The 14,482-nt window shown below is 36.8% G+C and overlaps 1 long non-coding RNA gene across 50 annotated transcripts in view; it reads right to left on the bottom strand.

Annotated features, from left to right (window-relative positions):
* Positions 1 to 3,890: 3,890 nt before the first annotated feature.
* The window catches only part of LOC140853380 (uncharacterized), a 38,084-nt gene continuing 27,492 nt past the window's right edge, over positions 3,891 to 14,482 (bottom strand). For 11 of the 50 annotated variants that reach the window (XR_012136381.1, XR_012136393.1, XR_012136397.1 and 8 more), the window contains 4 exons: positions 7,188 to 7,330; positions 6,225 to 6,405; positions 4,374 to 4,463; positions 3,891 to 4,204 (listed from right to left, as the gene is read on the bottom strand). This is a non-coding gene — a long non-coding RNA (uncharacterized lncRNA). Of the gene's footprint in view, positions 4,205 to 4,373; positions 4,555 to 6,224; positions 6,406 to 7,187; positions 7,331 to 7,990; positions 8,100 to 12,737; positions 12,807 to 14,482 lie in introns of all 50 variants that reach the window. The other 39 variants (XR_012136396.1, XR_012136385.1, XR_012136416.1 and 36 more) reach the window with 16 other exon arrangements.

Genomic DNA, 14,482 nt, shown 5'->3' with positions numbered 1-14,482 from the left:
ATAGCTGCAGGAGTCAATTCGGTGGTCGAAACCTTGACGTTGCCACCCATCAGAGCCGAAGGACCAATGGATGGAGCCTTGGCCTGTCTTTTCTGAGCCAACACCAGTTCAAGCTTCCTCAAAAACTCTGGATTCATCCTATCGTTAGGAGTCTCGATAGGAGTCTGGAATAAAAAGAGCTTGCAATTGACTTCTCAGTGCATGCACCTGAAAGATGATTTAAAAGAGGGCAAAAGAGAAGATAGAGAGCCATCATTGGAGAAATTAAGTTTCTGAAAAAACCACCAACTAAGTGGTCCCATCAATCACGATCATTCGCAACAACTGTCTGTCAAGCCGACAGCATCAACTTTAAATGCCGGGGGCACATGTAGATATGTGAGAGCATGCACCCCTAGATGAAGTATGATTTTTGGAATATTTTTTTTCATCTGATTCTCAGATTTAGAAGTAGGGGAGAGTGTTACGATGGTACCGTAAATACCTCGAATCTGATATGTTATGTACTGAGAATGTCTCTGATCCCGTGTGTTATCACTGATACCTCAAGCGAGCGAGCTATGTCCTTGGTTACTGACCCAAATACCGAGCTGAGATATGTGGAGCTGATTTATTTGTATCCAGTTTGTTGTGCGGTCCATTTGGCATGTGAGCTCCCTTTGTTGCCTCGACCAGTCGATTTTCTAATGCGTGCAGCAGCTGTCCACCCTGTGGATAAGCTCGGACGTAACAAACTCTCCATGATCTTACAGGAGCAAATAAGTTCGTAGGAGCAAATAAGGACCAGAATATCTTGTCCATAATAGCATGTAACAATACGTCCAACAATCCAATAACCCTGGAACTGCACGTTCCCACGGTTATCCAACCACATCCTCTATAAATGACAAAAGCCCTAAGAACCCAGGTAAGTAGTCCCTCTAAGAGAATCCATTGTTGCTCCTTTTGTTCTCTGAAATTTGACTTGAGAATCAGAGAGTCCTCGTCAGAGCGAAAATCTCGAGTTTAGACTTGTTTTGCAGGTTACTTCAGCACCACCGCGCAAGAGCCAGTCATCCATCTTCTGACCTCAACAAAAATGAACAGCAACACTAAGTATATAGCATTTCTATCTAATTCTAAGCAAGTTGTTCTTGAATTATTCCATTGGCAACTCCCCTACTATTATTTTGCACTTCGACTCCTGAGATGCTTCTTATCTCTGCACCTTAAGATATCGGCCAATTGTGCCAATAGATTTCTTTCATAATAATTTTTATCTACATTCATATTAGAATAATCATAAAAACTATTATTCAGATTTTTTTCTTTTTTTTAATAAAAAGAGAGAAAAAATCCATCCAAATTTATTAAAAAAAATATAGTACAAAAAGAAAGTGTGCATAAGAGAAAGAAAAGCCTCTCAATATTCCATATCAACATTTGAAATTCAAATTCAAATTCCCCTCAATATCTATTTCAAATTCAAATCTCTCATATAATTAAAATATTTTGAAATTTGAAGCCTCCATCTTGCAACTGCTGGGGGTTGAAATATGGTTGACTATCCAATTGGCCATCATTGGAAGAGGATAGATAAGAGGCACTCGACCAAGCTCTATTTAGCTGGCCGGCCACATTGGTTCATGGTCGGATCAGCTGCAATGACCTCATCAGGATCTAGGTGACATCAAGAGGAAGGGATGAAGACAAAAGGCTTAGTGGCTGTCCAACACTGAGAAAGGAAGAGAGAGGAGAAAACGAGAAGCTACTTTTCATCCTTCGGCCAAAGGGGGAGGAAAGAAGAAAGAGGAAGAAATAAACATCCTTGAGACCAGAGGAGAAAGGGAATGAGGGTCCAGCCATCCATACAAGAGAGAACTCCGAGAAGAGAAAGAAGGGAGTCTGACGACTGACCCACTATTGAGGAAGGTTGGCAACAATAGTTTGGCAGCAAAGAGAGTAGAGAAAGAGCGATGTTTGACCAAGAGAGGCTGGACTGGCCAACATCTAGGTGCCAGATGAGGAGGAAGAAACAAGAGTGAGAAAGAGAGAGAGAGAGAGAGAGGATATAAGACGGGCTCGGCCAGCCATCATTGAAGGGAAAGAAATGAACACAAGCGATGACCCGATAGCAATGCCGGGAGAGAGGAGAAGAGGAAAGGAGTTCGACGGCTAGGTAAGAGAGCCCAACAAGCAAATCAAATCGATAATGAGAAAGACAACATCAAAGGGGAGATCGGATCAGGAGGTTGCCGCTAAAGCATAATAGCAGTGAGGTTGGAAAAGAGGAGAGAAAAAATGGTTGGAGATAAAGAGTGGAGAGAGAGATCTAGAAAGAGGGATACATTGAGAGAGGGATGTGGGGTAGTGGAACACAGCTTCCAGCTGGAAATTGAGGCCGAAACAAAGAGAGGAGGAGAAGTAGAGAAGAAATAGAGAGAAAGGAGACCGGAAAAGAGAGATGAGGAGCGAGGGAGGGGAAGAAAAGCCGGCTGACTGCTAGACGAGTTTGAGGAGGAGGTAGGAGTAGTTTCTGAGAGCTTCTCTCTCTCTAGACAACTTAGAGACCCATAATTAGTTTTCATAATTCCCACAGCCACCAGGGATGACTTCCCTCTTCATGCATACTATTCCATACACACTTCACATAGTCATTTTATAATACTAGATGCATGTCATGTTCCAATAAAATTTAGATATTAACATTAATATGTCAATCTGAAACATATCTTGCAAAGTTTACTCAAGCTTGATTATTTTTTTTCTTAATGAATTGAGTCTAAATAATTTATTACTCGGACTTATATCAGCTTGACTAGTTCCCTTCTATATTCGAGTTTGACTCCACATATTTTTTTCTCCTCAAATTATACAAGTTCTCCATTTTGCCACCTAGTTTACCTTTCTCATGAGCCTCAATGGCTCAAGGTTACAGGAACAGCACCTTTTGTATGGGCGCTACTAATCAGCATGTGCAACCACATCTCCTCCCATAATAAGTAAATTTTGGGAGGAAAAGGGGACTCCATTTGTACTTTGGAAGAGGATTAGAGAAAAAAACGGCAGTGCGCATAATTTTTGAAGTGCATAAAAATAAAATAGATAGAATATTTTTTTTTAAAAAAAAAAACAGTTTTTGGAAAAGGAAATCAATGACGAAGTATAGAGTACCCTTCCAATATAGCCTTGCTTTCTGTTAAAGCCGCTCGCAATGTCAAATCCACCCTAGAAATATTATATTAGATAATATTTCGAACGACAGTGTCTCCCAAGCAGTAGGCAGCCAACCTAGAGCAGAGATTGAGAACCGGCAACCACACAAGAAGAGAATCGCACACCAAATACCAACTTCGTCGGTCCATCCAATCCGTTTCCCAGGTCCCAGGACCACACCTCTGGATCAGTATCGCCCGTGCCACCCTTTTCCGCTCCCCATCTAAAGCGTTTCCTTCCTTTCAAGCTTGACCACCGGCATCGAAACACAGCAGCATCGCCAGCAGAAGAACCTCAAAATAACCGAGTCCTATTAATCCTCAGGTACAAGGGGCCTCTCCTTACCTTCAACGGCATAGGCAGAGATCTAATAAGAAAGCTGGCTTTTTTTTTTTCTTTCTACCACTGGAGGGAGCTCTACCAACAACGGCTCGGGCTTCAAATCCCACTTTAAGATATCTAATAAGAAAGCTGGCTTTTTTTCTCTTTTTTTCCTTCTACCAATGGAGGGAGCTCTACCTACAACGGCTCGGGCTTCAAATCCTACTTTAAGAGTTTGTCAACCAAGCAGCATTGCCTTGGAGGGCACTATGGCCAGGAGTCAAAATGGTATGTTCTGGTTCCCAATCTTCTTTTGGTGCTGATAACTATGGCATACGATTAATTAGGCATTGTCAATATATAACAATAAAGAATTGGTGGTTCCCAATCTTGTTTTGTTGCTGTAAATAATGGCATATGATTAGTTAGGCATTGTAAATAACAACAAAGAATTGTCGGATAAAAAAATAAAAGGACATGTTCTGAGAACATTTGGGACTGAATGTCATAAATAAGAGACATAACTAGTATGGTGGATCATTAAGCTACAAGTCTTTCAATCTTCAATGTAATGGAGGGCATTTGAAGCACCTATAATAGGTTGGTGCTGAATGGGACTTTTCCCACCATCACAGGTACATTGATTTGATTAGGTGTTCCAGCCAGTATCCTAGTGGCACCTTCAATCCTGGAATCAGTTAAAAAACAAAATGCAAGTTAAGATAGATCTACTGAATAAAAGCATATAAGGCTAATTCATCCCTAAGTTTGAAGACATGCAACAAGATAATAACTCGAATAAACTTAGAAAAAGAAAAAAAATCATAATGTCATCTAGGAAGAACGATGGAACGTACATTTGGTTCCAACTAGATTTATTGAGCAACTTCATCGATTATGAAGTCTTGTTCGTAGACGCAAGCTTGTATAATGCTGTATAAAATCCACTGTAGCAATCCCATCAATAAAAGACATGAAAATTGCGATGATGGATTCAAGTTACAGATGAATGTTCAGCACGCTATGAGACTTTAGTGCCTGGGGCAAGTAATGATTCAGTTTCACAGGAGAGATCTTTGAAAGAATCTTTCAAGACGAATATTGTCATACTAATTTTTCCCCAGACATTGAAAGAAAAAAATGGTCTCTCTTTTTTGTGTCATTCATTCTTACTGAAGTCATATAAGTCCACCACCAAATTGTTGGAATGTCCACTTGTATGAATCCCTACAAGCACAACTAGATTCATTTGGATGGGATAAAATTTCAAGAACACAACTGAATCATAATGTAACCTGAGGTGCCAAGGCATCCTTTATACCTTGTCCCGAGTGCCAACTAAACTGGATGCGTGCCAAGAGTGTTTCATTAGAGGGAGGTGCACAAGTATACAAGCCCAAAACAGGAGACATAACGGAATCTTTCATCTTTCGTTCCAGAAGAGCCTTCCTTCTGAATAGCTATCGAAAAGTTACATATTTACTACGTTGGCTTTTCCTTTTAACATTGGCATTTTTGTATTTTTATCTTGAAAGATCTTTCATCACATAATGACCTATCCAAAAACTTTGACGAGTTTAAAAAACTGACAGGTTGATGATAATAATTTCAAAGGGATAGATCATTCAACTAGAACACCTTGTTGAGGCTACTAGGCAACTCCAAACCTCCTTTTACAAAGGCTAGATTAAGTAATACTTTGGATGTGCATCCAAGAACAAGGACCACCTGGTGGACCTAAATTTTAAAAAAGCTAAATGGTGCATCTCTAATAGAGGACTAGGGTCTTAAGGAATGAGTCAACTGACGTAGATCTTCTGCCATTAGAAATGAGAAGAATGATTGGAATCCAGCGGAAAAGTAGGCAACTCTGCGATGGGACAATAACGCTATTTACATACTTGAGACTTCTCATGACAGCAAAAGGAGCTAAATGGGTAACAGATTAAACACTAAAAAGTTCCAGTGCATTCAGAAAAGATATGTCATCTTGGATAGCATCTATGCATCACTTTCAGTCATTTGGATATAGATATGTTTGCAAGAACTGCCTAACAGGTTTTATCATCATGTAAAACTATTAGATTATCAAGCAAGAGAGGATGGTAATACAAGTCTTGTCATCATCTAAGAGAGCTAGCTGTGGCCTTATTGCTTATGGCCCAGATTAGAAATGAAGCATGCATGCCTTTCTGCACCTATGTTGAACAAGAAGTGTGCCAGAAGGTTTGAGCAGAATGATATCAATCATGCTGCACAAATTCTGCCCATATCAGTAATTCTCTGATCAAGAACAGCTCTTAGTAAAGGTTTTCTGAAATTCATTCAAGGTGCTTTTCTGAAACTTAATTTAGTATCTAAAGGAGCTAGAAAGATGGAATACCCATGAGTTACCTATTGAAAGAAAGAATGGTACTTAGGCCTGCGGTTCTGGATTCTATAAGAAAATGTGGGATGGATTAAAAAGTGTTTCTCAATCGTATCTCTAGAAGAAGAAAAGGATGGTGACGGTTAAACTGGTTGAGCTGCTGTTGCCTCTTTATCATGGTATTCTCAGAAAATGATTCAAACTTACCTGAATCAGAAACTTGTCAAGAGTTTTAAGGCATTTTTTGATCGAAGTTTCAGGCATTTATCATGCAAATTTATGTGAGTTTTTGTAAAGGTAAAAATCATCACTAATTTGCTCAAAGAAAAAAGGTTCTCACCTCACTAATAAAGCAAGCTAGTGGATACAAAATATTGGTCGTAGACTAGTAGATGGAAGGGCATGCATTATCTTTCGTCAGTGGCCAACTAGTACTAATTACCAAGTTTTCTGTCATTTATCTGTCACTGCAGTCATGACCAACTTCACCAGGCTCTGGAGCCTGTGCCATGATTTTTCTCCTGAAAAAGAACGAGAAAGAGAGAACAAGATTTTTGTCAATCGATGACTTGGATAGAAAGACTGAAATTGAGGCTCAAAGATCTTTCAGAGTAATGAAAATGAAGGAGAAAAACTAATTGTTTTGGAAAATAAATCTGGAGATAACTTGTGAAGGGTGGAGATCTTGGCAACTGTTTAACAACAATAATGTACTAATTTAAGCTAAAGTTTTGATCTGCCCATTAATCTACAAGCATGCTTGCTGTTTGACAGAGAAAGATAATAATTACTAAAGCAAACGTCTACAATGAAAACTGAAAGGATTAGCCTTGAAAGTGATACCTGCACTATATCTTTTGACTAAACAGCTGTTGCATTTCCTTTTGCTTTCATGTTTTTCTTGGAGTTCCAGATTCCTTACTTTTAGCACAATGTTTAATTGGCTAGAATTACTCTTTTACAAATACGTTTGCACTTTTCTAGTTCCTTCCTGATGCCTTACTTTAGAAATCATAATCTAATTAATACATATTATAACTGAGAGTGGCTTATGAGCTTGGCCTCACTTCAAGCACGAGCCGTTATGCTTTACAGCATTTGGTTGACTTGTAATGTTGCCCGGAAACTGACAAACTGTGGACAAGGAATGCTAGTTATGCTCCACCATGGTGGTGCAACCTAGCGTTTTTAATTAAGTTGCCTATTATCATTTCTACATTTTATGGGGACTTCCATCATCAGTACTTTGGATTCTTTAAGTGTCTATTTTGAATTTGAAGATGGCTTCCTAGCATTCTAATACCTGCTTACTGCCTTTTTGGCACCCCTTGTCCCCTGCCATGGAGCGGTCTGCCCTTCCTCAAAGCGATGCTGCACTCTTGGAGGTAAGCAAAATGTGTTGTTGCATCCACTGCTTCAGGAAACATTCCCTATAGTGCTACCTAACTTTAGAAAAGGATGAGTATAAAAAGATGTACCCAAAAAATTTGCATCGATGGTTAAGTAATATAACTGAAACAAATGGAAGCCATGTGCATATAATCATTCATGATCTGAGTTCTGCCACACTTTTATAATATGAAACATTAAATATTGATGTATAAAACTCGCTAATATTGGATCGCAAACATTCTGGTCCTACATAGATATATAATGAAAATAGGAGAAATGAATGACAGAAACAGTAGTCATGTGCGTGCATTGCTGTTCCTACAATTGGTTCGGCTTGAGCCATGACAAATGAAAGAGTAAAGGCAGGTGCCTTACACTTCTGGCAAATATCATGATAAAAATTATATACTCTTCTTTTAAATCCAACAGTATCATGCATCTAAAATACAACAAAATCAGTGTCGCCTAAAAATAGAACAGTTCAATCAAACATGCACAAAACAAATGATTCAAGTGGATCATCATATTCGATGTAGAGGTTATTTTGACCACTATAAATAAAACTCGATATGAAGATATTTTGACTACTATGAGTATTCAAGAAGATCACTGAACTCGATGTGGATCACTTAAACTACTATAAGTATTTAGCAAGCTCACGAGATTCGATGTGGATCATGTTGACCACTATAGGCATCCAAGAAAATCACCAACCTCGAAATGGATCATGTTAGCCATTGCGGGCATTTAGGAAGACCTCTAAACCCAATACCGACCAGTTTGGCTATTAAGAGCAGGGCTGAATAGGATTTAGGAGTAAGATCTGCCATAATAGAAAATTGAATTGTATAAAAATCTTCAGAAAGTGATAACATGATCATACAATGCTGGATTGAGATAATCCTTTTTCTTTTAAAAATCTATAACTTTAGGCTAGCTCCTAAGGGAGTTGAATTAGGCCAAAACTCAATTGTTTGGACTTTAAAATGTATTTGATCAAATTAAAACTTTTCTTTTTTGAAAACAAATTTGATCAAATATTATCTTCTAATTCATGAAGAATTGGATAGAGCCATAGAAGACAAAGTTAGTATAGAAGTTGAGAACTATCTCACATAAAATTTTAATATTTTTTCATAAAATTTTATATTAATCATGTTTGTTTTTAGAAAGAATTAGTCCTATTCGAACTGGAAAGAAAAATCTGACCCAAATTATTTAAAGATAGACATCGCATCCAAATCATGCAAGGACAGATGTCACAATTATAGATAGGGCTATGTATGTCAATTTCAGCAAAGAATCAATTAATAAAGGAAAAGAAAACTAGAGCCTTATTTTCATATTTCTTTCATCTTCTTTTGAGATATTTGGATCGAGCAGTTGAAGGAAATCTTCCTTCTTCTTGATTAGATCAATAAAGCATGCAAGTCTAAATAAAAGTTGATTCTAAAATTCAGCCAGTACCAACAATGCATGAATTCATATTTAGTAGAAAATAAAGTGTATATATTCATTCATAGAACTTGGAAGACATGAAACAATGTGGTGTGCTGAGTTTTCTCAAATAAGCATCCAAAATCAAGCAGCACAAGATCACATATTTGAGAACCCAACCAAAATAGGATGAGGGTGGGTTCAAACCAATGACTTTACCAAGTCAACCAGTTGGCACCCTTGCCATACTATATATCAACTTTTTGGCCAGAAGGCCAGACCAATGATTAGAAGCTCATCTTTAACTCATATGCAATGAGGCAGTGGTCTCTGTGAATGACCACCATATGATTTCATCACGTATGAAATATTTAGTTCCGACAGCATCATCATGTGATGCACAAAGAAATGAACTATTAACAATGATCTGTTAACAAAGCAAGACCTGTGAACCTTGCACATACCTACATTCGGAAGAACCACAATTACCATTATTCTTTTGTGGCGGACAGAATGAGGCTTGATGATAGCTAAAGCCCCTGCTGGGGTGCAAAATGGTATACTTCAGCACAGGAGGGTGAACTCTTGCTGAAGTAACCAAGGCTTGACCACTGAACAAATTGTTGTAACTCAAGCAATCAACATTCCTAAAATATGTTCAGATATTTGTAATTGCTATATTATATTCACTTTGCTTGATGGAAAAAGATCGATAAATTACGGAATAGTTAACTCGTATCTCTTAGCAATTGCAAGATATAGCATAGAGAATAGGTTACAGGAAGGCTTAAAAATTTCTTAGCCCCTTGAGATTAGGTTTCTTCACTCTTTCTTCTTCTTTTTTGTTTTGGTGGAGAAAATGTCAGCTTATATATTCAATATCACCGCTTTTGACCTATGTCAAATTTGACTAAATGGATGAACATCAATAAAATAAATTCCACGAAAGATGCTTCCTTTCGCTCAAAACATAGTTTATGGTTCTTTTCTTTTCAAAAGATAAGCCTCTCGACAATCTGACATTATTTTCTATAACATGTATCATGTATCTTGTAAAATTCAGCTAAAATCAAAAGATCTTCATGGGGATAATACAATTATATAATCCAATTTTGACAAATGGCCTTGCACACCCAACCTAAATAAATACGCAAACATTTTTTTTAATATAAAAAAGGGAACTGTAGAATAAGAGAAAATTGCATATTCTATATTATGAAATAAACTTAAAAATATGGAATACAAATTACTGAATCGTCAATGACAGTACTCCATATCTTTCTTTATGCTGCAATAACAACATATTTGAAATAATCTCTCCAGGCCCTTGCGTTGTTTTCCAGATTAATTTGCAAATTTTCATAGTCTCAAGAGAAACAAACAATAAGTTGTCTAAGTGAAGAGTGTGAAGAGGCAATGTTCATATTGACCCAACATCTAGTTTTAATCCTGTCCTCAAGCTAGGTTTCCGGCCATCCTAGTGTTAGTGTGAGAGAGAGAGAGAGGAGCAGCAGCAGGAAAGAGAAGTTCATATTTATTATATTTTTCACCACCTTCTTTTCCTTGATACTCTTTTATTTATTGTAATTGTTTGAAGTTGCATGAGCCATTGTCCAAGGGAGTACAACATGGTCGTGAGGGAATCTGCTAGGAGAAGGACACTTCCATGAACATAGTCTTAGGATTAGCTTCACAATCATGCAAACCCATAGGCATATACAAAACACACAATTGCTTATATATAATTTCAATCTTTATTACCCATATCTCACTAACCCTATCATTGTTGTTCCTTCTTTCAAGCAGATACCAATGTTGATTATCAAGGAAACTGGCAATTATTGCTAGAGGACATCTATACATATACAGTAACGATATATATGCTGCTAGGTTGCAAATATGATATTAAAACTCTTGCATGAAAATGCAGTCATGTAGGAGATAAAAGCTGTATGAGTTCAACTTTTTGATACATAATATGGAGACAATTTGTAAACAAATATCACATGCACAACCCAAAAAAAAGGCTAATTTTGAATGGTAACATCATTGATTATAAAAGTAGCTTACACACAAAACATATACACACAGACACCCAATTTTTCAAGGCAAAAAAGGGAAACTGAATCTGCTTTTACCACAATATTTTAAATAAACTGAACAACTAATTATATAACAATTACTAATGATATTTAGGAAAATGTACAATAAAAAATATGAAGTACAGGTATCTTACATTTAGCATTGTTAATTAAAACAAAAGGTTCCCTTCATAATGAACTTATAATTAGGGGCAGAAGATCTTTTCTTGATGTTCTAATTGATGTTACAAACTAGTTTAACAAGGATGACATAAAATTTCAAGAGATTGTTAAAAAATGGAGAAAACGATGAGCTTGCCTAAGACTAACAGCAATAAATAATAGTTCTCCTCTACTTTAAAAAAAATGAGGATGTAATTTGGAGAAGGAATAATACACTACCAAGAAAATAAAGGATTGGAAAGGAAAGAACAGTGCTACTTTGTGAACTGTGGTTTGCTATCAATGCCACTAGTTCTAACTGTGAGCTCATATAAAAATACCACAAGGGACAGAAATTAGAATTTCAAGGATCACCATAATAGAATGAGGTGATCTTTTTTTGTGGGGGTAATAGAGGTAATAGAATGAGGTAATCTATTTCAACATAGAATTGTCTGTGGAAAGGAACAACTTTCAATATTTATGATTACACCCTGCTCCTTTGGCTTTTTATGTAGGCCTGAAAACAATATCTTTGATGAGTAGAATAGTTATCAGCTCAAAACATATAGTTTCTCAAAAACCTAAAAGCGTTTGAAAATTAGACGAAATGATAAAAAACAGTTAGTGAAATAGGAACAAAAATAAAGGTGGACATTAGACAGTAATGGCATGCAACATCTGGAAAAGATCTCCCTTTTATAAAACCGCAAAACAAATTGGAAACAATTCTGCAAACAAGGACAGAAGCTCCTCATTGCAGCACACGCAAAAGGGCAGGGACTGTCAATCTTTTCAAGAACTCTACTTGTTCACAGCAGGAAAAGCGTATTGCTATCAAAATCACTCAAAAAGGAATAGCTAGCGAAGAAGGACGCTCACTGAGCCATAGTGCATAAATCGGACATAAAGACAACATGCAAACATTTCATTTGTTAATTTTTTTGGATTAGTTGATTTTTGCAGTAGAAAGGCATGCATCATGCTCGTGATAAAGGGTGAAATTCGGCTTGGAAGACCACCCATAGGATGGATCTGATAGCTGGAGTTCCACTGCAACAAGCGCGTGTAGGTTGACAAAAAAAATGTTTCAAGCAAACCAAGTAGCAAAGGTTTCTGTCTTAAACTGTTATATTGCAGGAAAAAGAGGTCAAAGGTGATTTAAATTTACTGACACTTTCTAAAAGCATCAAGAATTTTTTTAATATGCCTAATTTTCTTAATGCTTACTAAAAGGGGCAAAAATTAGACATTTTTCCCTGTTGTTACCTGCAAATTATACTTGCGTGGGGGGCAGCTGGAAATCTAATTAGTTATAGAAAAAATTACAGCAATACCCCTTAAATTTTAACCCATTTACACTTAGATTCTAAAGGAAAAAAATTTTAAATGGACCCCAAAACTTTATAAATATTACAAAAAAACCCCAACCGCCAATCTTTGTTAGACTATGTTATAATGTGAGGATTACCTGAGGTGTTAAATCTTATGAAATAATAAAAGTACCGTTCATAGGTTTCTTGATTTTGGCGTGAAGTGGAGTGGAGGGAAAAAACAGTCACATGACAGACATGCAACTATCATCTTCCTTTTTTCTTGGCCGTGCTCTCTATTGTCCATCCATTACAAAAAAATAGGAAAGAAAATGGAAGGTGAGAAAGGAGCATAGATCATGTAGAGAAAAGGGATCATGCAAGAGGTAGAAAGGCGAGCATAGATCAAAGGGAGAAAATTAAAAAAAAAAAAGGATGGGAGATACTTGAGAGAGGATATTGGACCACCTGCCATTCAAATAGCCCTTCGGCCTTCCTCATAGAGACAATCTTCACTGTGAATTGCTGACTGCATTTCTGAAGACCACATTGATTGTTCTATGATAAGCAACCAAGTAAAAATATAATATGGTTTTAACTAGAAAAAATCTTTTTTTAATATAAAATTCTTATCTTGAAAGGCCCATTGTCTATCCTGAAGTTCATTCCAGGGGAGCCAAATAGGAAATCCCCTATCATACGATTATAAACAAGACATTAACTTGGGTTCCAAATGTATTGCATACAAGTCCTATTCCACAGCTATTTACCAAAGTAAAAAAATTTTTTTTTTGGCAATAAATCTAGAGTATCCAAAACTCCATTCTACACAAACATATGGGCCAATTCGAAGATGAATGTAGAAGTTGGCTTGCTTTACCAGTTGTATGAAGCAAACAAGATCATACCTCCCTCCAAAATAATATTGCCAAAAATTCAACAGAAAAGAAAAAAAATTATGGTCAACAAATAACACTCTCAGCCAAATGAAAGAAAAAAATCTTGATCAAGAAAAAAATCTAAAATTTTTTAGAAGAAGAGGGGACGAAAGCTCCTATGAGCTCTAAATCTGGCCAAGAGACAGCTTGTGCCCATTCCAGAACATAAGTCTGTGCTCCTGGGGTAGTGAATAAAGTAGGAGATGAGGATCCTCCTTTCTCTATTGATGATGACGGCCCTATAATCATAGGACTGCAGTGTCTTTTGAAGAAAAAAATGCCACCATTAGCGCCACCATCAGAACCACCAACAATCAGCAGTCACCGCCACCACTCATTACACTCTCGAAAATCATTTACTAGTCACAAGTTCTCCCTTACTCTCCTTTTTCCTTCTATGTATATGTGGCATATACCACTGTAATTCAAAAGAGAACAAATAACAAAAAATAAATAAAAGAAAGAGGGAGAGGATGGAGAATAGAGAGAGAAGAGAAATAGAGATTGTGATATTTATTATATCTCTATAATAAAGAGAAGGAGAGAAGGAGCTACTCCATCAGTAAGAAAGAGAAGGAGAGAGAAGCTAGAGAGAGAGGGGAGAAGGGAAGAGAGAGAAAGGAGAGGAAAGAAGTGTGGAGTGGAAGAAGGTCCACAGGATGGTTCAATGCACAAGAGACAGAAGCAATTTTTTTAATGTTGGAGCCCACTTCTCATTCTCATTGAAAAACATAATCCAACCACTTGCTTTAATATGGAGCATATTTTGATCATTACTCTTTTTTTGTTTACATTGTTAAAATGGAGACAGACGGTTGGGGCTCTTTGCAACTTTTATAAAATTTTGGGATCCATTTGAAATTTTTTTCTTTTGAGGTCTAAGTATAAATAGGTCAAATTTTAAAGGGTATTATCGTAATTTTTTCTCATACATTTCTACATCGTCTGTTGAGAAATCTTTCGATGCTTTTTTGAAAGTATCATAAATTTTGTTACTAGATGACACTTTTATCCTACGTTTGTTAGGATCATGAGAGGATGGATGAATGAGATTGGAAGGATAGATGGTCTCTATCCACCGTTTGAAAAATTAGATTCATATTATATGCACTTTAACCACAATTCGTTATGTCAAAAGTTCTTTTAATTAGTTCCTTAAAACTTGCGAGAAACTACTCGGCAAATTTATAAAGACAAAAAGCATATGATCAAAACAAGACATGGGAACCAAAGTCGAGAATGGAAAGAATTCAAGGGCAAGTTGAAGCGAGATTA

This window comes from Elaeis guineensis, chromosome 1 (genome assembly GCF_000442705.2).
Source record: "Elaeis guineensis isolate ETL-2024a chromosome 1, EG11, whole genome shotgun sequence".
NCBI classification, from domain to species: Eukaryota; Viridiplantae; Streptophyta; class Magnoliopsida; order Arecales; family Arecaceae; genus Elaeis; species Elaeis guineensis.
The sequence above is the reverse complement of the archived record's forward strand: the minus strand, read 5'-3'. Positions and strand labels throughout refer to the sequence as shown.